Source organism: Microcaecilia unicolor, chromosome 2 (genome assembly GCF_901765095.1).
Source record: "Microcaecilia unicolor chromosome 2, aMicUni1.1, whole genome shotgun sequence".
NCBI lineage: Eukaryota > Metazoa > Chordata > Amphibia > Gymnophiona > Siphonopidae > Microcaecilia > Microcaecilia unicolor.
This window is the reverse complement of record NC_044032.1, coordinates 110,410,451-110,433,866: the sequence shown is the minus strand read 5'-3', so window position 1 is coordinate 110,433,866 and position 23,416 is coordinate 110,410,451. Positions and strand designations below refer to the sequence as shown.

At 41.0% G+C, this 23,416-nt stretch overlaps 1 protein-coding gene across 2 annotated transcripts in view; it reads right to left on the bottom strand.

The window, feature by feature from the left end:
* MAST4 (microtubule associated serine/threonine kinase family member 4) overlaps positions 1 to 23,416 on the bottom strand; it is a 905,366-nt gene that overhangs the window by 769,036 nt on the left and 112,914 nt on the right. The gene's annotated exons all lie outside the window — the stretch shown is intronic.

The window sequence follows — 23,416 nt, the reverse complement described above, 5'->3', positions numbered from 1 at the left end:
GATGCCCAAATCCAAGATGGCCGCCAAATCCTCAGATGTCCATACCTTGCGTAAACAGGGAACATGACAGAGGTTTTGCACTTTTGAATCTTGTTTTTCCGAATATGAGCCTGGCTGCTGTGTTTTGAGCAGTTTGCAGTTTCGTTATGATTTGTTCTTTGCATCCCGCATAGATTCCATTGCAGTAGTCAAGATGGCTTAGTACCATAGATTGTACCAAGTTGCGGAATATTTCCCTTGGGAAAAAAGGTTTCATTCGTTTGAGCTTCCACATTGAGTGGAGGTTTTGGTCGATTGCGACTCCGAGAATTTTCAGGCTGGCTGATATAGGAAGGGTGCAATCTGGGGTGGTTATGTTGGTGGGTTTATATGTGTTATATTGAGATGAGAGGATAAGACAATGTGTTTTTTTCTGTGTTAAGTTTTAGTTGAAATGCATTTGCCCATGAGTTCATGATGTTTAAGCTGAGTAAGATTTCTTTCGTGATTTCTGTTAGATCATGTTTGTATGGGATGTATATTGTGACATCATCTGCATATATGAACAGGTTAAGGCTTTGATTGGATAAGGACTTGGCTAGTGGGGCCATCATTAGGTTAAAAAGGAGTGGTGAGAGTGGTTATCCTTGAGATACTCCACAGTCTGTTTTCCATGGTGAGGATATGTTTGAATTTGATTTCACTTGATATGATCCAGCTAAGTACGCGTCCACCAATCCCAAAGTATTCTAGGATGCTTAGTAGTATATTATGGTTTACCATGTCGAACGCACTAGAGATGTCGAATTGTAGCAGAAGTACGCTCTTGCCTATTGCAATTTCTTGTTTGAATTTGGCGCCGCCCTATGGGTTAGACCAGGTACACATGGATGTACGATCGTACATCGACGTGCACTGGTTTTGCAACTTCTTAGACTGGGGGGAGGCTCGGACGCCTGATCTTTTTTAGGCTGAGCGAGCAGGCGGTGGTTGGGATGGAAGGGCAGACCGCTTCAGCCCTGGTCGCTGCTTGTTATTTTCTCGCTATAAGTTTAGTTTGGTTCATTAAAATTTGATATAGCACCATGTTAAGAATAATCATTATTAGATATACATACATGGAGGTGTATAACAAGGATGACTGATGTAATAAGCTGTCCAGGAAGTAAATCCTCAGTAGACTGTATAGTCTTTTAGCATCCCTTCGGCCGCGTGAACAGAGCTCCTCTTCTGCTTGGGCCTCGGGCGGGCGTCCGGCATGGGCGTCATGGAGCAGTGCGAGCCATCCGCAAACTGCCTGATATTTAATTTTGTTTATATCTACATACGGGAAGCTTTCAAATAAACTAAAAACCTGTCAAAATAAGTTTTAAATAAAACCTTTTGTCCTCCACCTTTTAAGGCATAAGGCTCTGCCTATCCAACTGGAACAGCTTTAGACTTTTTACAGATGGACCACACGTAGGCAGTCAGTTATTTCTAATAATATTAGGCTATTGTTTTCAATAGCGCTTGCTATTGTTTTGGGTGAACCACTGTGGTAGCAAGCTCCACCTACTGGCTTCAACCCATGTAATGGGCTAGATAGCCTCGTACCATCTCCTGTTCTCAATCTAACCTCCTTGATATCTACCAACCAGGAAAAGAGAGCTAGGGTGACAGTACTTGATGATCTTTTTGTAGCAAAACAATGCATTATGGCAGAGGCTACATCCAGAGTGATGCTGGGATACATATAGAGGCTCATTTCCAAAGAACAAAGGCTTACCAAGTTACATAGGTTACTATGGGGATCATTTTCAAAAAAGAAAAACGTCCAAAAAGTGGCATAAATCTGCATTTGGACGTTATCCTCACAAAAACGTCCAAACTGGTATTTCTGAAACCAATATTTAGACTTTTTTCTATGAAGTCCGTCAGAAGTGCATTTATATCACAAGGGGGGGGGGGGTGTCAGGGGCTTGTTAAGGGTGGGATCTGGGCATTCCTGACACTTTGACGTTTTTCTGCCATAATGGAACAAAACAAAAACACCTAGGACTATAAGTTGGATGTTTTGGTCTAGACCTGTTTTATTAAAAAAAAAAAAATAAGCCACAAAAAGTGTCCTAAATGACCAGATGACCATTGGAGGGAATCAGGTATGACCTCACCTTACTCCCCCAGAGGTCATCAACCCCCTCCCACCCCCAAAAAACTGTGATTGAAAACATTATTTAGCAGCCTCTGTGCTAGCCTCAGATATTATACTCAGGTCCATTAAAACAGCATGCAGGTCCCTGGAGTAGTCTAGTGGTGGATGTAGTGCACTGCAAACAGGTGGGGGTCTCAGCAGACAAGATAAGGGAACAATGGTGAGATGTGTACCTGGGAACATTTATTTGAAGTCTACTGCAGTGTCCCCTAGGGTAGACCCATCGCTCTCCTGGGATGTCTGCGTGGCTAGTCTACTAAGAATGCTGGCTCCTCCTACATCCCAATGGCTTGATACTGTGTGTTTTTCCCTTGGAATCTTTTTTAATCAAAAATGGAACAAAAGATAAACGCACAGAGGACAATAACATCTAGCAAATAGCCACAGACGTTTTTCTGGTTTGAAAATGGCTATATTTCCCACTTGAATTTTGGACGTTTTGCTAAAAAAAAGTCCAAAGTTGGACGTAACTGTCATATCGAAAATGTCCCTCCACGTAACTTTGTAAGTCTATGTGCTATAAAAATGAGCCCCATAGGTTTGTTAGCATTTAGCACATGCAAATTCCATTAGTAGGTGCTAAGCTTTAGTGAAAGGGCCACTTATTTTTATGTATAATCCCTCGGCTTCTCTAATGGCCACCCAAATTTGGGCACAATCCTGAGATGCAAATGCACTTTAGTTAGTTAACAAGCCATTATCAATAATTGGGTGTTAATTATTGACATTAATTGGCACTAATTAGGACTTCTGCATGCATCTGTAAGCCACATTGAGCCTGCAAAGAGGTGGGAAAATGTGGGATACAAATGTAATAAATAAATAAATAAAAAATCTGCCTGCACACTATTCTAAAACACTGGGCACCTAAATCCCACAGTACACAATCCATAAGACGGCGTGGCCAGGGGTGGGGCATAGGGAGGTCAGGGGCATTCCGAAGATTTGGGTGCAGTGTTACAGAATACTAGGGATGCGTGCCCAACTTACACACCAGGATTTATACCAGGTGTAAGTCCTAGCACCCAAAGTTGGGTGTGAGAATCTGTGGTAAGAACTATTACTTTAAAGGGCGCTCAGCCAGGAGTTTCCTTTATAGATTAGCAAGGTGCAATGATATCTTTCTGGCATCGATTTTAAATGCTCGGCGTCCTGCCAAGTTAGATCTTGCATGTAGATTTGGTGTATCAGAGTGTGATTATGTGGTGCCTGGAGTATCTTTCTCCTTATTTACTTGTACCCCTTATGAGCTATTGACAGACCCCTGAGGAAGGCTTCACACCAAAACACAGCCTGTGTAGGGTCAGGGTCAAATACACATTTGGAGGAAGATTCTATATATCGCGCCTGAAAAATTGGCATGAAAATCAATGCCGACTAAGTATATTCTATAAGCAACGCCTAGATTTAGGCACAGTATACAGTGGGGGAAATAAGTATTTGATCCCTTGCTGATTTTGTAAGTTTGCCCACTGACAAAGACATGAGCAGCCCATAATTGAAGGGTAGGTTATTGGTAACAGTGAGAGATAGCACATCACAAATTAAATCCGGAAAATCACATTGTGGAAAGTATATGAATTTATTTGCATTCTGCAGAGGGAAATAAGTATTTGATCCCCCACCAACCAGTAAGAGATCTGGCCCCTACAGACCAGGTAGATGCTCCAAATCAACTCGTTACCTGCATGACAGACAGCTGTCGGCAATGGTCACCTGTATGAAAGACACCTGTCCACAGACTCAGTGAATCAGTCAGGCTCTAACCTCTACAAAATGGCCAAGAGCAAGGAGCTGTCTAAGGATGTCAGGGACAAGATCATACACCTGCACAAGGCTGGAATGGGCTACAAAACCATCAGTAAGACGCTGGGCGAGAAGGAGACAACTGTTGGTGCCATAGTAAGAAAATGGAAGAAGTACAAAATGACTGTCAATCGACAAAGATCTGGGGCTCCACGCAAAATCTCACCTCGTGGGGTATCCTTGATCATGAGGAAGGTTAGAAATCAGCCTACAACTACAAGGGGGGAACTTGTCAATGATCTCAAGGCAGCTGGGACCACTGTCACCACGAAAACCATTGGTAACACATTACGACATAACGGATTGCAATCCTGCAGTGCCCGCAAGGTCCCCCTGCTCCGGAAGGCACATGTGACGGCCCGTCTGAAGTTTGCCAGTGAACACCTGGATGATGCCGAGAGTGATTGGGAGAAGGTGCTGTGGTCAGATGAGACAAAAATTGAGCTCTTTGGCATGAACTCAACTCGCCGTGTTTGGAGGAAGAGAAATGCTGCCTATGACCCAAAGAACACCATCCCCACTGTCAAGCATGGAGGCGGAAATGTTATGTTTTGGGGGTGTTTCTCTGCTAAGGGCACAGGACTACTTCACCGCATCAATGGGAGAATGGATGGGGCCATGTACCGTACAATTCTGAGTGACAACCTCCTTCCCTCCGCCAGGGCCTTAAAAATGGGTCGTGGCTGGGTCTTCCAGCACGACAATGACCCAAAACATACAGCCAAGGCAACAAAGGAGTGGCTCAGGAAGAAGCACATTAGGGTCATGGAGTGGCCTAGCCAGTCACCAGACCTTAATCCCATTGAAAACGTATGGAGGGAGCTGAAGCTGCGAGTTGCCAAGCGACAGCCCAGAACTCTTAATGATTTAGAGATGATCTGCAAAGAGGAGTGGACCAAAATTCCTCCTGACATGTGTGCAAACCTCATCATCAACTACAGAAGACGTCTGACCGCTGTGCTTGCCAACAAGGGTTTTGCCACCAAGTATTAGGTCTTGTTTGCCAGAGGGATCAAATACTTATTTCCCTCTGCAGAATGCAAATAAATTCATATACTTTCCACAATGTGATTTTCCGGATTTAATTTGTGATGTGCTATCTCTCACTGTTACCAATAACCTACCCTTCAATTATGGGCTGCTCATGTCTTTGTCAGTGGGCAAACTTACAAAATCAGCAAGGGATCAAATACTTATTTCCCCCACTGTATATAATATGCTTAGTTGATATCCCAGTGCCTAAAACAATGCTCATCCATTTACACCAACAAAAATGTGGCATAAATCTCAGCACGCAGATTTAGACAGACTGAGCCATATTCTATAACAATGGGTGTATTTCAGAACACCCATGACATGCCCATTTCCCCACCTATAACCACGCCCCTATTTGCCTGCCCGTGTTAGAAGTTGGGCGAACTGCATTACAGAATGCACTTAGTGTGTTGTGTGCGTAAATTCTACCAATTAGTGCTCATTATTGCTTGTTAAGAGCTGTTATCAACGCTGATTAGCTTCTTAACCGCCATTTTCTGAATCTGGCCCAGTATGTTTACATCTTGCAATGTGAGCAGGTATCACTTCCTTTTTAAATTTATGACCATGTTCTATTTTCCTTTACAAGCTGAAGATTTGTATTTCTGACTTGCTCTTTATTTTAACTCTCTCATTTATCTTTTTTCTATATAACACACTCTGATGCCCACATATTTCAAAAGAATGCTGTTTCTTTCCTTACACTGTAAAATGTTAGAAAATAAAATAACTTCAGAAGCAGGGCTATCACATTGAGAACACACAAAGAGATGCCTGCAGTGAGATCCTATTGCAGCCAACAGAATAACGTCCCTCGTGATTCTATTCAGCCCGGTTTTTCTCCTTCAAATTATCCCTGAAGGGATGCAATGAAAGGTAGCAGCAAGCACAGGCCAACAAGCTAACAATTATTTCCTGAACACCTACAATTTTATTAAAAAGCAACAACAACAATCAAAACCAGTGAACTCGGTCTAGTCCAAACTAATTCACGCGCCCAGCATACGCCTTTTTTTTATGTGGGTGGAAGGGAACAGGTAGTATTATTTTAAAAGTGGAACTGTAATCCTTGCATTCTTTTTATAAAGAACATTTTTCTATTAATGTAAAATTCAAACCATTATTTCTTCTTCTGTGTACACATATGATACTTCAATCAGCACCTGAGAACATGTATTTTATAATTATGAGTACATTCAGGATTCTTCCAGATCACAAAATAATGCCTCTCATGTATCAAGGCATGCAAACTGAATCAAAAGCATGGACAGCAAGGAAAATGCCAATGTATTTAAAAATATAACTGCATTTACAAAGAGACTGACACTAAAGCAAACATGATAGGAAACGTATACTGATCAAAAGCACAGGGATTCATTGTCAAAACTAGCAAAGGCAGTAGAACAAGAGGACATGGAATGAGATTGAAGGGGGGCAGACTCAAGAAAAATGTCAGGAAGTATTTCTTCACGGAGAGAGTGGTGGATGCTTGGAATGCCCTCCCGCAGGAGGTGGTGGAGATGAAAACGGTAATGGAATTCAAACATGCGTGGGATAAACATAAAGGAATCCTGTGCAGAAGGAAGGGATCCTCAGGAGCTTAACCGAGATTGGATAGCAGAGCCGGTAGTGGGAGGCGGGGCTGGAGGTTGGGAGGCGGGGATAGTGCGGGGCAGACTTATACGGTCTGTGCCAGAGCCGGTGGTGGGAGGCGGGGATAGTGCTGGGCAGACTTATACGGTCTGTGCCAGAGCCGGTGGTGGGGAAGCAGGGCTGGTGGTTGGGAGGCGGGGATAGTGCTGGGCAGACTTATACGATCTGTGCCCTGAAGAGCATAGGTACAAATCAAAGTAGGGTATACACAAAAAGTAGCACACATGAGTTGTCTTGTTGGGCAGACTGGATGGACCGTGCAGGTCTTTTTCTGCTGTCATCTACTATGTTACTATATGTACTTTATACAAGTGCACAAAAGACATATTGATCATCCAGCAGGCTACTAATTAAACATGAATCATCAAACATGAATTACAGGACACGAGACAACATGGTTTCACTAGAAGCAGGCCTTCTCAGACAAATCTGATTAATTTCTTTGACTGGGTGACCAGAGATGGAGCGAGGGAGAATGCTAGATGTGATGTATTAAGAAGCCTTTGACTTGGTTCCGCATAAACGACAAACTGAGTGTCTTCGATATGGGCCCTAAAGTGACTGACAGGTTTAGGAATTGGTTGAGTGGAATGCAACAGAGGGTAGTAAATGGAGCTCATTCTGAGGAAAAGGATGTTACCAGTGGTGTGCTGCAAAGTTCAGTTCTTGGGCTGGTTCTTTTTAACATTTTTGTAAATGATATTATTAGTGTGTTTTTTGTAGCAAAAAAGGTGCCGGTACTCAAATGCTAGGCCACCGTTCAGGAGTGGGGTGATCACTGAGGGACCCACCCCATAATAGCCAGGCCCCCTGCAACCAGCCACAGAATATATGACAAGACAGAATTGGTGTGTGGAGCCTGAGCTCTATCATTAAAACTTGGGTTCCATGGGTCAAATTTAGCAGACAATGGAAAAGCCCTGGATATTGCTGAAGACTGTCTGGTAAGGTTTGCCTCTTTGCAGATGATACCAAAATGTGCAATAGGGTAGACACCCCTGATGGTATGGTTTAATCTAGTCTGGTCTTCCAAGAAACTCAGGTATTTATGTATAGATTTACATTTATCACAAAGCATTTATTATAAAACAAGGAAGCCATTGGTTCTTCCCCAAAACAGATTATACACCTATTTGGCTTCAATTACAGCAACTCATAACCTCTCCAATTCCAATATGCACAACAATCTATATGTCTCTTGCCTCTATTGAAAGGGATAATTTAGTTATGCTTAATACACGAGAGTGTCTACCATACTTTGATAAATTACTGGAACACACCATACTTTCCTCCCTCCAAATACCAAAATGGAATAATCCCAAATTTCATATTGGTAAAAAAAACATTTTTCTGGAAAAATTGGGCTAGTTATGGAATCTGGACTATTGAAGATATATGTACAAAAGGTCGAAATACCCTACTGACATTCCAGAATATATAAACCAAACTAAACATACCTAATACACAATATCTACAATGGTTGTAACTTACACACTGTGTTAAACGAACAAATATACTAGAACATATTAAAGCTCATGAACCCAGTATTTATGAAACTGTCAGATCCTTGATTAAAAACAAACACATGGCCTCCTCAATTTATAATATGTTACTCTCCTTTCAATACAAACATCATTCCTCCCTAAAAGAAACATGGGAGACAATGTCAGATGCAACTCATTCCAGAATTTGGAAGTCTTTAATCAGACCATTAGCATCAGCTAATATTATGCAATCTATGTATTTTTTTTATCATAGGGCAGTATGGACCCCTAGGAAAATGCACAGTGCACAACTAGTGACCTCTAATTTATGTTGGCACTGTCAAACACACATTGGAACATTTATACACATGATGTTTGAATGAGATCAGATTAAATCATTTTGGTATAATATATGGAAAGTCATTTGCTGTATACTCAAAATTAATGTACAACCCAGTATAGCAATCATAATATTCAAACCTAGTGCTCTTGAAACCTATTTAACTGAACATAATGGTAAATTGTTTGACATCTTGATTACTATTGGACAATATATGATTCTTGCAAACTGGAAAAATGCCTCATTGCTTAATGAACATTTCTGGTGGCAATCAGTATTACTTTACCACAAATTTGAAATGGCTTCAGCCTTCCTCACTGGAACAATCAGCAAAAAAAACTCTGACATGGTCACCTCTAAAGGACTATATTGACTCAATATGAAAATACCTCTAACATATCCTTGCATCATTATCTATAATGTTGTAAGACACTTCTCTACTATGCATATTCTAAACATTGTTTTATAAGATTGCTTTATGTATTATATATTATTGTATGTTATATGAAAATTCAATAAAATTTCAGGAAAAAAAAGGAAGGACTTAATGAAGCTAGAGGAGTAGTCTGGAATTTTGCAACTAAGATTTAATTCTATAAAAATGCAGGGTCATGTATTTGGACTACAAAAACCCGAGGGAACAGTATAGCTTAGGGGGTGAAGACCTTTTGTACACGAAACAGGAGCGGGACCTGGGCATGGTCATATGTAATGATCTTAGGGTGGTCAAATAGGTAGAAACATTAACGGCAAAAGCTAGAAGGATGCTTGGCTGCATAGGGCGAGGAATGGCCAGTAGGAAAAGGAGATGACGATGCCCCTGGCTAAGACTCTGGTGAGACCTCACTTAGAATATTGTGTATAATTCTGGAGACCACACCTTCAAAAAGATATAAACAGGATGGAGTCCATCCAGAGGGTGGCTACTAAAATGGTCAGTGGTCTTTGTCATAAAGCGTATGGGGACAGACTTAAAGATCTCAATATGTATACTTTGGAAGAAAGGTGGGAGAGGGGAGATATGATAGACATTTAAATACTTATGTGACATAAATGCACAGAAGGCAAGTCTCAATTGAAAGGAAGCTCTGGTATGAGGGGGCATAGGATGAAGGTGAAAGGAGACAGACTCAGAAGTAACCTGGAAATACTTCTCCATGGAAAGGGATGTGAACTCATGGAACGGCCTCCCGGTGGAGACTAAAACAGTAATCTGAATTCAAGACAGATTGAGACAAGTACACAGGATCTCTAAGGGAGTGATAGGGAGAGTAGATGGCATGGATGGGCAGACTTGATAGGCCATATGGTCTTTATCTGCCTATGTTTTTCTATGTTTCTATGTTACATAGTAAGCTATATTAGAGGAAAAGATTTACCATAAGCATATAATTTGAATGTTCTAATGCACACCTGTTAGGTATTTCAGTTATTATGCTGACATCATATTATATGTATGTTTTTTAACATTCTTCCATGCTGCCCACTGTGGTTATGTTTGTATTGTACTGGCATTTATCATATTTCTGTTATATGATTGTTCTGCAAAGCTGCTAAATGTGTATATTTCTGATTCTGTTTTATGTTAGTCTTATTATGAGGTTTCAATTTGCCTTTTTGCAAGTTTACCTCTTTTTGGAGCCCTTTTATTAAAGCTTAGTGTGCGCTTTCAAATGGCCCATAGGTAGAAAATAAGATGCACAGCATTTAGCGTGCATTAATGTCTTTTAGAGTGTGTTAAGTTTTAGTAAAAGGGCCCCTTATTGTATTTGCGTTTTTATTTGGGCATTTTAACATGAAACAATTTTGTTAACAGTATAACAATGTACCTACTGTAAACCACCTTGGGTGAATCACTTCATAAAAGTGGTTAATAAATTCCAATAAATAGATAATAAATATCCATCCACTTGACAAGAAATTCTGTTTTTCAAAATAGCCACCATCATTTTGCCCAGCACCAAAATCAGGTTCACCATCTATAGTTTTCCAGATGTCCTCTAGAGCCCCTTTTAAACACTGGCATTAGATATCATATAAAACCGAAGAGTCTTATTTTCTGCACACAGGCCTCATTTATTTATTTTTTTTCCACTGTGCTGCTTTTTCACTTCAAAGCTATTTAAAAAATAGTCACAACTACAATAATGAGTTTTCAAAAGTAAAGCACAGTAAATGAGAGGTTGGTGGCTCCCCAAATGTTTCAAGATGCTGATTCTGATTTTCTTGTTCTCCCTTAGCACTAAACATGGCCTCCCCCCACCCCCCCAAAAAAAAATAACTAAGCAAACTTCACCTATGGAACTAGGGGTTTATTTTATCTCAAAATGGGTGAGGCAAAATGGAAGCCGAGGCTATTTGTTACTTGGACATGCAAATAAATATAGTTTCTGTTCACAGCTGAGCTTAAACTATTATGAGATGCTGAATTGGGACAACTAGAATGAAACTGTCATAAATAGTGCACACTCTTTCAAAAGAGTATACATTACTAATGAACTGCTCTTGAAATAAAATTTTCAATTTTTAACCCGAACAAAATCAAAATTCCCATGGGAAACCAAATTAAGTGAAAAGTTTTGGTCTGCACACCCCTACTGCATACATAGGCCACTTCCTGGCTTCGTGTATAATTTTATTATTGCATCTTGTTATATGCTCACCCTTCGACTGCATTTGGTTACTCTACATACAGGTCTTTATCTGCCGTCATTTACTATGTATGTATGTTACCACGAGTGCAGTCAGTCATGTTTATAAAAATTTTAAAAACTGAGAAATATAAGTGACATTCTCATTATTTCCATGGCAACGGCTTCAAAAGATGTAAGATAAAGCTATCCTAATGAATAACAAGAGGTCAAACACCTCCTCATTCTTTAATTTCAAAGCTATACACGTTTCTTTTTCCACTTAATAATTCATAAAAGACTAACTTCACCAGGGTTAATATAACATGTTCTTTGAGAAACTACATTGCAGCCATTTCAAAACTGAAATGGAAAGATTTAAAAGAACAGCTTAGAGCAGCTGTTCTAGCAAAAGAAAATTGATTAGCCAGCTGGTGATTAAACCAATGAACTATGTTAATATTTTACTATTTCTGATAAATCTTCAAAGTTTTCAAACCACTTGTCAATTGTGCCATTATGAACGTCATTAAATGAAAAATATAGAACAGGAGAAGTTCTCTATGATGACAAATCACAGAAGGCAAAAGTAGAGACTAAAAGACGATTCACCATTGGAGGCGTGAGTCGAACAGTCTTTATTATATCAATGATAACGACCCGACACAGGCCGCGTTTCGACGCTAAAAAAGTGTCTGCATCAGGGGTCAATAAATACACCAAGTAGTGAATGCAAAACGAGGAGTCCTACTTGCATGTGTGTTGTCAACTCACTGATCACGTAGCACTAATCAGAAAATGCTGGACGCAAACTATCAGAGCAAAAAATACTAATACCTGTGACAAGTCAAGACTAAAGAAATTGAGAAAACTATGTAAAGCTACACATCATAGCCATGACAGAAGATAGATAAATGTATAACATTGCTTTAAAATATTAAAAAATGAGACCTAGGAAACATACCACATTAAAGAGCCCTAACACAGCATTATTTAGGTCACCCCATGTTACATAGTAATGAGATGCAAATATGTAAATGTACCTAAAACAGCTCATTACTGTGTAAATACTTTAACATGGCTTTAACATTATCAAATGTATAACTAAGCACAAGTCTTTAAAAAGACTAATAATGCTCTGGACAAAATCATAAAGGTCCATGAACTGAAACTCAAGAGCTTAAAATGCTGAGTTGAGCAGCAAAATGTCGAAGTGAAGTCCAAACAGACTCCTGAGGCAGGCATCATTGCCGAAACATGGTGCCATGTCAAGTCTACTTCAATAAAGGACCCTCAGTTTTTTACATCATTTTCCTGTCTCCCTTGGTTCTTGCAAGAGTTCCGTTGGCCGTGCTACTCCCTTTCTTTGACATTGCTCTTACAGCGAAACATAAGGCTATTGTTAGGGGTTCGTGGCATCATCAGGCACTGTACTCAAGCTGTGTTCCTCAATATTTAAAACATGTGATTCAGGAGTATCAGCCATCCAGAACATTCTTGGCTATATGCCAACGTGTGGAAATCTGCTTTTTCAATAGCAGGACCTTAAATTTGCCAGATTACTTCAGACTGTGTAGTAGTTGGGTTCAATTTATTAAATTATTGAAGACTTACTTATTTGAGCACTCATGGAATTGATATTATTTGCTGATCAGTTGGACTACTGTATTACTTTGTCTAATTATGTATTGGTTTTATTTTAATTGTGTATGTCGATTCTGTTACTGCCTAATTATAGGGCTAGAAATTTTTAAATAAATAAATTTTGGATGATGGCATCAGCAAGGGTAGAAGCAACTGGAGATAGCTCCGGGCCACTAGACACTAGGGTCTTTATTAAGGTAGGCTCATGGGGCCCATCGGGTGGGGGGGAGGTCTTCTGGTGGAAAGCAAAAACATCTAAAAGGGGGACTAGTCACTACAGGGAGCCCTTCAGGTTGGAGGATGTCCAGTTGGGGGGGGGGGGGAGACAATATGAGGTTTGAGCAGCACTCTAGACACTATTCTTAAGGGCTACAGCCTCTTTAACATGCGATCTTGGGAGATTCAAGGCAATGTCTTTGAGGCTCAATGCCACCAATTTAAACTGTATCTCCTTGATTCACTTTTATCACCTAATTAAAGGACTTGGGGCTAATGCAGAAAACCAGGACAAGCAGAAAAGCATGGTTAGTGAGAGATCTCCGCACAATGCAGAGAAGTGTTTCATGTAGAAGATAATGCTGCAAGAATCTGTGCCAAGGACACTGGCACACAACATATTAAAACGAATGGTAAAGAGGCTTTGAGCTCTTCGGCCTCAGTGCAGAGAAGAATGCAGAAGACTAGCACATGTGCAACGCTAGAACTTGAACACAACTGGTGGGTTGCTAAGGCTCCGTAGCAAAGGATGAAACACCAGTCTATAGATGTTATTTAGAATTCTGGGGACATATAGAGATTAATTCTATAAAAGGCACCTATATTTAGGCACCCAAGAAAATACCTATTTGGAGCATATTCTATAAAGAAAAGAGGTGCCTGCTTTTCTTTATAGCTTAACAGGTCAAATGTGCACCTATGTTTGAGGTCTGTACACTTATGCCAGCTACAGAACTGCTGGTATCTAGATCAGTGGTTCTTAACCAGTGTGCTGAGAGGTGTGTGACCAAAAATATGGCAGACGTGGCACACCTTTGCTTTCCTTGATAATTACTTGTGCCTTCGGGCTGGGGAGAGCAGATCAGGGAATCAGGTATTTGAAATCCACATAACTGGTCCTTTCTGCTTCACCATTACTCACAATGCTTGCTGGAAATGTTGCAAGTCTGTTCTTCCCCACCCAGCAGTCACCACCTTTCTTTGCATCATTTTCAGCAGTAATGGCTGAACAAAAAAAAATCCCTTATATTTCATTCATGAACTGTAGTTCAGCATATCACAGCATATCACAGATGTGAACATCAGCTTTAAGGTGTGTCACAATGGAAGAAATGTTGAAAACCACTGATCTAGATTGTTAATGAACGTGTATATAATCTATGTGCACAAGCATGTGCTCCACCCAAACATTGGCAAGTACTTACGGAATACCGCCTAGTTGAAAAACAGTCATTTACATATGTACATGTCCACATACATATGTAAATGATAGAATACCAGCATTTACATGTGTTCTTGCTGCCTAAATCTAAGAGTCTCCTTATAAAATTACCCAATAGTTACTTCAGACTCTAACTAGAAAGCGAGAGCTAAGGAATACGAAATAACTACCTGGGGGGAGGGGGAGCTATGGAGGTGTATTTTCAAAGCACTAAGTGCTTTGAAAATGAGCTCCATAGTCTCATCTTTATTTTACCTGAATAGGCTGAAGTGCTGAATGCCTCAATTACTGTCCAAGACACTGTCACACCGATACAATGTGCCAAGCCTCATAAATCTCCAGAGTCTGTTGGCTATGGATGTAAATTTTATCAGACATTTGTATTATAGGACAGCTTTTCCTTGGACTATCCCAATGGTTATGGTAGTGGTCCAAGGACCAGGGATGCCAGAGTTTAAAAATCCCGACATTCCTTGTGATTTGGGGCAGTCACTTAAACCTCTATTGACTCAAATAAAAATGTACTAGATTTCCTGAGGTACACGAATGCACTAGCATACATTTTTAGTAACTAGGACCAACTGCAAAATTAATACTCATGTGTTAATTTTGGGTTAACAGAGGTTATCAATAGAAATCAAACAAAATAAAACATGGAAAAGAAAATAAGATGATACCTTTTTTATTGGACATAACTTAATACATTTCTTGATTAGCTTTCGAAGGTTGCCCTTCTTTGTCAGATCGGAAATAAGCAAATGTGCTAGCTGACAGTGTATATAAGTGAAAACATTCAAGCATTACTATGACAGTCTGACAGGGTGGGAGGATGGGTTAACAGAGGTAAAGTGGTAGCACCTTTTAGTAAATCTAGACCTTAGGTTGTAGCACTCTAGGATAGCAAAATACCTACAGCGTACATTATTTTTATTTTTGTTACATTTGTACCCCGCGCTTTCCCACTCATGGCAGGCTCAATGCGGCTTACATGGGGCAATGGAGGGTTAAGTGACTTGCCCAGAGTCACAAGGAGCTTTATCTGTCTAAATTGCCTTGAACTACTATTGGAAAGGCATGAGCTAAATCCATATGTGCTCGTCTCCTTTGGCATAATGTTTGACAGAGCAGTGGCTCAGGAAACTCTCTTGATATAAAGCACTGATAATCATTCCTACAAAAAGGAGGAAGGATTCTTTATAACCTGAATCTTATATATATATACCTTGATTTTTTTTTTACACTCTTGGACCTATAGCCTGTATAATAGTGATTTTTTTTTCATACCTGGATTTGAGCCACTATATTTATTTGTTATACCAACATATGATCCAAAGATATCAAAGCAGTTAAAAAAAAAGAATAAAATTAATGGAGTACAATAATACTAAAAAAAACACAAGAAGGAATAGCACTACATAGTTAATCCTCTATACAACTGGAACCAGCCAATACATGAACAACTAAACACAAAAGGAAGAGAAGAAAAAAAAAAAGCATGAAGAAGAGAAACATCAATAGTAAACAGAAGAGATCATTGGAGTCAACCATCAGGCAGTAAATGACCAAAAGGCCTGCTAATTTTAATAAAGATCTTCAACAGAATGTGGAGGAGCTGTTTATAATCGAGGAATTGGACAGAACGTCAGCGTCAATATTACATAAGATGCTGGGAGGGTTGGCTTCAGATATGGAGTTTACCAAGCTGTCTGCTAGATGAATGCAGGATTTGGGTGTTTTACAGCAGGTTAAAACTTGCTTGCTCGCAACTCTCAAATCATTTAGCAACATTTTGCTCAGGGAATGCCAAATGTTTGTTGAAGGCATATGTGTCAGAATCCCAAGTACAAAAAAAGCTAAACTTAACACAGAGGTGAGTCAGAAATATAGACTGGGTCTAGGGTCCATAGGGCACTTCCTGTGGGCCTGTGGAGTGGAGGAGCAGCCTAGTGGTTAGTGAAGTGGACTTTGATCCTGGGGAACTGGGTTTGATTCCCACTGCAGCTTTTTGTGACTCTGGGCAAGTCACTTAGCCCCAGGTACAAATATGTACCTGTATATACTATGTAAACTGCTTTGAATATAGTTGCAAAAACCACAGAAAGGCAATATATCAAGTCCCATTCCCTTTCCTTATCATTTGTTTCAGTTATGCAGAAGAATGTAACATTTTCAGTACAGAAAATGCTGTCAAACGTCCCCTTGCAGTCTGAGGTGAGAGGCAAAGAGTACAGGATGTTTATCAGAAAAGCATTCATACTAGGGAAGAAACTGATTCTCCTCATTTGAAATAAGAAGTCTACACCATCTTTCTGATGTTGAAAGAACTTTCACATTTCCATCAGCATTAGATTATAAGGGTTCAGCAGAGTTTTCAGGTGAAAGGAGGCACTTCTTCAGTAGCTGGGATAGTTATACACATGCTCTCTCAGTGAGTACCAGAAGTGAAGTTCTTAATTCCCCAGGAGTTTTCTGCTAAATAAGGGAGGGGGAGGAGGTGCTGGGAGGTGAGGGAGTAGGTGTAAATATCAAAAAATACATTTACTGGATTTGAAGGTCATCCCTCTTACTGGATTTGAAGGTGTCATAATCACTTGAAAAATTTTTTGGCATGTGTGTAACTGAGATGCTACTGTTTTCTTCCTGCTGCCCTCCATAAATAGTTCAAATACAGAAGAAATCTGAAAAAAACTTATCTGGATAGCTCCATCCTGAGCACAATCTGGCAAAATTGTGTAGACATATGTCTGCACAAAAATTCAGAATTTTGTGTTCATACTAATGCACAACATTTATCTTCAGAATATAATTTTTTGGGGGGGAGGGGAGAGAGAGAGATGCATGGCTGAAGGTTTTCCTAAGGTATCCAATAACCTTGCACTGGCCTTGAACTCAAGGATGCTGCCAACTTTCCAGTGAGTGTTGGCTGGATGTGGCAAAGGAGGAAGTTTTTTTTCTTTTGTTGTGATTATTAACATTAGAATTATAGGATTATTTTTCAAAACTCACAAGATGATTTTAAATTAGAACATCATGGCGCTATCACTAGTTTCCCACTTCTCAAGAACTGAGAAAGAAGGAGACAGAGAAAGCACCAGCCAGTCATTGTTTAAGCTATTCACAAAATTAGCAACATCTGGGTTTTTTTTAATGATTTATAATTGTTCCTGGAATTGGCCCAGTCTATTCTTTTGAGAGCCACACTGAACTTTGTTGGTATGTGTGGGATACAAATGTCATGTAATGTAAAAGAATGGACAATAATATTATGATTTCAGCCCATAAGGTTCAAGAAGAAAAAAAGGAATGAATCAATAAAAAAAGAGTCCTCATTAAAATACATAAGGAAAAATTACATCTTACCTGATAATTTTATTTTCTTTAGTCAGCAACACTGTTCTGAACCAATGGGTGTTATCCCTGCCTACCAGCAGGAGGAGGTAGAGAAAACTGAATTCTACCAGTGACATCACCAACATAAGCTAAGATGCACCCTGGAACAATCCAGTATGCATCTGCCCAAGCAGCAGAAGGTCCCTTTGTAACGCACCCATGCTCTTTCAACCACTGCAGCTGCAATGATAATGAAGAGAGCAAGACACCACAAAGTTGCACTTGCTACCCTGAATATACCAAGATATAGCCATATCACAGGAATCCATATGGCTGCCAATCACAAAGCTCACCCAGAACCCCAAGGGTGAGACTAAAGAAAAGAAAATTATCAGGTACGACATAATTTCTCTTAAGTGTCAGCTCCACTGTTCTGTACCAAAGCAGATCTATTGGGCAGGGGATGACAATTCCCCCCCCCCCACGAATGATGGCTCTGCTGAAGTCTGAGTCTAGCAAAGGAATGAGGAGACAACAAAGTCGCCACCCTGCAGATCTCCTCAGGGGATACTGAAGCAGCTTCAGCCTTAGTAGAGTGGGCTTAGAGCCCCTGAAGCACTGGATGATTCTTGCCAACGTAAGCGGACTCAATAGCCACCTTAATCCACCTCGCAATGGAGGCCTCCAAGGTCACCTGGCTTTTCTGAAGGCCATGGAAAGATACAAAGAGGTGGTCAGAGAGACGAAACTTGTTTGTCTCCTTGAGGTACCTGAGCAGTGTCCTCTGGACATCCAGCTTGTGAAGACTGCAATCCTCTCGTGACAATCCCTGCATCACAAAGGAGAGCAAAGAAACCTCCTGATTCACATGGAACGGAGACACCACCTAGGGAAGAAAGAATGGTACTGTACACAAGGATACAGAATCATCTGAGAAGGAGAATTATGGATCCCAACACAACAGGGCCTGCAATTCTGAACCCCACCTAGCAGAAGTGATGGCGACCAAAAAAATACCATCTTGAGGGTAAGATTCTTGATAGAAGCCAAATGCAGGGGCTCAAGCAGAATCTAGGACAGCACCTGAAGGACCAGATTCAGGGTTTAAGAAGGAAAGGAAGGATGAATAGGGGGCACATATGCACCACCCCCTTCAGAAACTAAGCTACCTCTTATTCCAAAGCCAGAGAGATGCTCTTCACCTTCCCCTCAAAGCTGGACAAAGCAGCACCTGAACCCGCAGGGTGCTCAAGGCCAGCCTCTGTTCTAGGCTCTGCTGTAGAAACTCCAGAACATTGGGAACCTGAGCCCTCCAGGGAAACAGGAACAGTTCTCCGCATCAGGACACAAACATCCACCAGATTCTGACATAAGCCAGGGATACAGAGGACTTTTTTTTTATTTTTTGTTACATTTGTACCCCGCGCTTTCCCACTCATGGCAGGCTCAATGCGGCTTACATGGGGCAATGGAGGGTTAAGTGACTTGCCCAGAGTCACAAGGAGCTGCCTGTGCCGGGAATCGAACTCAGTTCCTCAGTTCCCCAGAACCAAAGTCCACCACCCTAACCACTAGGCCACTCCTCCACTCCTGAAGTGAAGCAAGATTGAAGCCACTGCAGGGGAAAACTCATGCATATCTAACCATCGCCACTGAATGATCATACCATAAGCCAAAAGGGATCCAGATCTTCCATCTCTACTGATCCTTGCCAGAGCAAACCCCAACCCTTGGGCAGCGGAAGTGGGTCCTCACCAGCAGATGCCTAAGATCCCCATACCAAGATCTGCGAGACCATCTGACACCACCAGCAAGACCAGATGAGGATGATTTGTAATACTGAGCAAAAAATGGCCAACAGACCTCAGAGGAAACATATAAAGAGGCTCCACTACCAGCCAAGGCCATACCAGAGCACCTATCCCCTGAGAGGCTGGATCTCTCTGGCAACTGAAAAAGTCCTCTGTCTTCATATTGGCTCTGGATGCCATCAAGTAGAACTGCGGAGGCCTCCAGTGATCCATAATGAGCTGTAAAGCTCCCATTCGCCTGTATCCAGGAGAAAATCACTGAGAAAGTCGGTCTGCACATTGTCATTGTCTACAATATGCGTCTCAGTGTACCGACAGACTTGCCACTTCAAGAGCCACCACCAGACTCCTGATTCCACCCTGCTTGTTGATGTATGCTAATGCCGCATTGTCCAACATTATTCTGACCACTTTTCTTTCCAAGAGCAGCTGAAACTTCTGCAGAGTCAGCCAGACCACCCGGTTCTCCTGGCCTCCTGGCTTGACCAGCTGCCCTGTGCCAAATGCCCAAGACGGTGAGCTCCCCAACTGAAGAGGCTCATATCCGTGGTGATCAGCACCCACTAAGGAGGACCTAGAGGGACCCCACTCAACATATTCACCAGACTGTCTCACCTAAGGAAGCCAGAGACCAGAATTCCAGTGCTCCCTGTCATCTGCACCATCATCTCCAGAGAGAGAGAGAAGGCACAGAGTACCTTCCAATGTCAAACAATTAAAGTTTGGAAATCATTCTAATCAATTCCATTCCTCCCCAATGCTCTGCAAACCCTAACGCCAGCTCTGAACGTCGTTGGGTTTGCTGCGGGAGCAATACTCTTGTTTGGCGTACTGCCCGCTGAGTATTGGGGAGGAATAGGTAACACTCTGTTTAGCATGCATTTGCATGCTCATTGCATTCAGAGTCAGCGAGCGCGATGTTACACGCGCTCATTGGCTCTGATCATTGCGCGGGAGCAAACATGGGTGCTAGTACTGTGCTATTAGCCTCTAGCACCTGCATTTGCTTTTGATCATCTGTCCTTTAGATTGAGAGCCCTCCTGGAAATACTTGCTGTACTTCACTATAACTCGCCTTAAGCTACAACTGAAAAAGATGTGAACTAAATCCAAATAAACAACATAATGGTTTGTCTAGTTAAGCTACTGAGAAAGTAATGTGTAAACTAACAAACTTTGAAGATTTCTAATTTTTTAAGGAATTCAAGATTGTTCTCATTCAAAGAATGTTCTACCCACACCTCAGTCTGACATGCTATAGTGCATGTTGCAGCAGAAATCCACCTGGGCAGAGAACTCTGTAATGCCACGAAGAGAAGCAGATAGAAGGGGAAATAGTGGGAAAATTACCACGGACTCCAGAGATGAAAAGGACAGTCTTAAAGCTTGAGAAGATTTATTGATTAAAGACTCGACACAGTATTATGTTTCAGCCATACGGTCTGCCTCAGGAGTCGAAAACAAACATATATTTAATAATCAATAAGTGAACAAATAAAATACAAGTAATAAATGTGAACAACAGATGTATAAATAAAAACAATTTGATCAATAAAATAAAAAAATTATATATCCGCTGCTTATTTCTAGAATAAGGAGCATAAAATGTATTGTACTGTTTTAGGATCTTGACAGGTACTTGTGACCTGGATTGGCCACTGTTGAAAACAGGATGATGGGCTTGATGGACCTTTGGTCTGTCCCAGTATGGCAATACTTATGCACTTATATACTATAGTGAGGATGCCTGAGACACCCTGGGGGTGGGGTACATGGCTGAAGGTTCACCTAGAGCAGCAGAGACCTTTGGGCTAGCCCTGTATTGAGGCTGCATTGCTACATCACAGATCAGGCTTGGATGACAGCCAAAGTGTGAAAACAGGAAAGCGGAAATGTAGTAGATTTAAGTACTTGTATAGTAGGGCATCCATATATTAAGAATTTTACTCTCTGAAGAAAACATGGAGAGTCCTTGATCCTATTCTGACCCTTCCAGGCAGTATGTGGTAATGGAGGATAGATGTCTCTCTCCATCAGTGAGCAGGAGGTTATCTCCTCAAACATTAGGAAGGGAAGCATAAAAGGCCTTCTCTCTAATGGCCAATAGTCTTCCGCTTCTTCCTCCAGAACAGTCCTACCAGGAGAGCAGCTGCAGGAGTCCAGGATGGATCAGCAGTTTGCACCAGTCAGGATCTATCCTGAAAGCTAGTTAGGTTATCCAGATGGGAGAGCAGCTGCCCCAAAGCTGGCAAGCTTGACATAGGAGGAGGAGAAACAGAGAATGAGATTGCTGGCTATACCATAAGAGGTCAGGACTGGAGGGCACAGACTTTACTGGATATTCAGTGGAGAATCATAAAAAACTACTGATGGAGGCAATTTGCGATGCTCGTTTTTGCTGTTTCTTAAATCATAAGCATTCAGTATGTAGATCTCTTTATCCATCTGCGGTTTGTGGTTAGGCCCATTTGATTCACTTGAGCATCCTCAGCATTTGTGTATTTCAGCAAATATTTTTTACTTTTGAATCTTGCGTCGGGATCTTGGAGGTGGAGGTGGATAGTCTTTTGATCTTTACTTACCTTTACTCCCCATATGTTGAAAAAACTGAAGGCAATTTGAAACTATTTTGAGCCTGAAAAGTGTAGATTATTGGTCCAGACATTAATTCTTTCTAGGCTTGATTATTGGAATGTTATTTATACGAGTTGCTCAAAAGGCTTGATTAAACGTCTACAACCCATCCTGAACATGGCAGCTTAGCTGATTTATTCAACAAATAAGTTTAATTCTGCCACTCCACTGCTTAGAAAATTGTACTGGCTTCCAGTGGATGTTCAAGCTTTGTACCATCATTTTTAAAGTCATGTATGGTAGTGCCCCTTTGTATTTGTGTTACTGGGTTCAACTTCTCCATAAAAACAGTGCAGCCAAAATCTGTAATCAAATGTTGTTTGCCTTCAGTGAAACAGTTAATTAAGTGGAAAAAGTTTTATTCTTCTCTTCAATATAAGCTGCTTTAGTGTGGAACGCTTCACCTTATCAACTTCATTCACTGACTAATTATTTAGCAATGTATAATTGTATTATTGGTAATATATGGTTGAAATTGTATTGGTTTGGTTGTTGTGCCCAGATTTGTTTTTATCTTTAGCTGGGATCCGCATTGAACTACTATTGGTATTTGCGGAACAGACATATATAACATAGTAAAGGGGAATTCTGTACTGTCAGAAGCACAGTGGCTTGATTTATTGTAGCTTGAGAAAAAGGACTTCCTCATTTTGAATCTGTCTAGGAAGAGAAACAACTGTATTGTAAATCTGAATAAAGACAAGACTACCATAAACTGATGTTTCCAGGAGAGGTCTTATAGGCAAATTAAATTAACTAAATCAGTAGCTAAACAGAAACAAGTGATGGAAGTTCAGCAAAGTCATAAAGAAAACTATGGTTCAGAAGATGTTTATCTACCCCCTTGGCATGCCTAATATGCTACATATTTTCACGTCATCTGCAGACATGATGCCCATGTCACTACTGAAGCAACATCTGGGTACAAAATATTAATGAAGACAATTTAAATGGTGGATGGTTGAATATAGTCTTGAGTGTGTGTGTTAGGTCTGCCCTTTTTTGATGGAGTACATCTCTTTTCTTTATTTGATTTTGGATTTGTTTTGCAAACCATTCTGATCTGGTAAAGGTGAGCAGCAGGGGTGGACTGACCATGTGGGCAACCGGGCAGTGCCCAGTAGCACAGAGGATCTGCCATCACAGCACACTGCAGCCTTCCCCAGACCTACCTTGAAGGGCCTGCTGGTCTAGTGGCCTCAATGGGCAGGAAAGTGTCCATTCTTTCCTGCCTGCTGCCACTACTCTGAATAGTGGCGCCAGCACCGCCGACACGATATTTTAAAAATGGCTGCTGAGACTGCCAAGACCCGCGAGACTACTGTGGTAAGTCTTGGCAGCCATTTTGAAAAACACAGAGGCGCAACCACCGCCAGGGCACAGTAGCGATAGCAGGAAAGAAAAAGTGGGGTTCTTTCCTGCCCCCAAAGAAGCCACT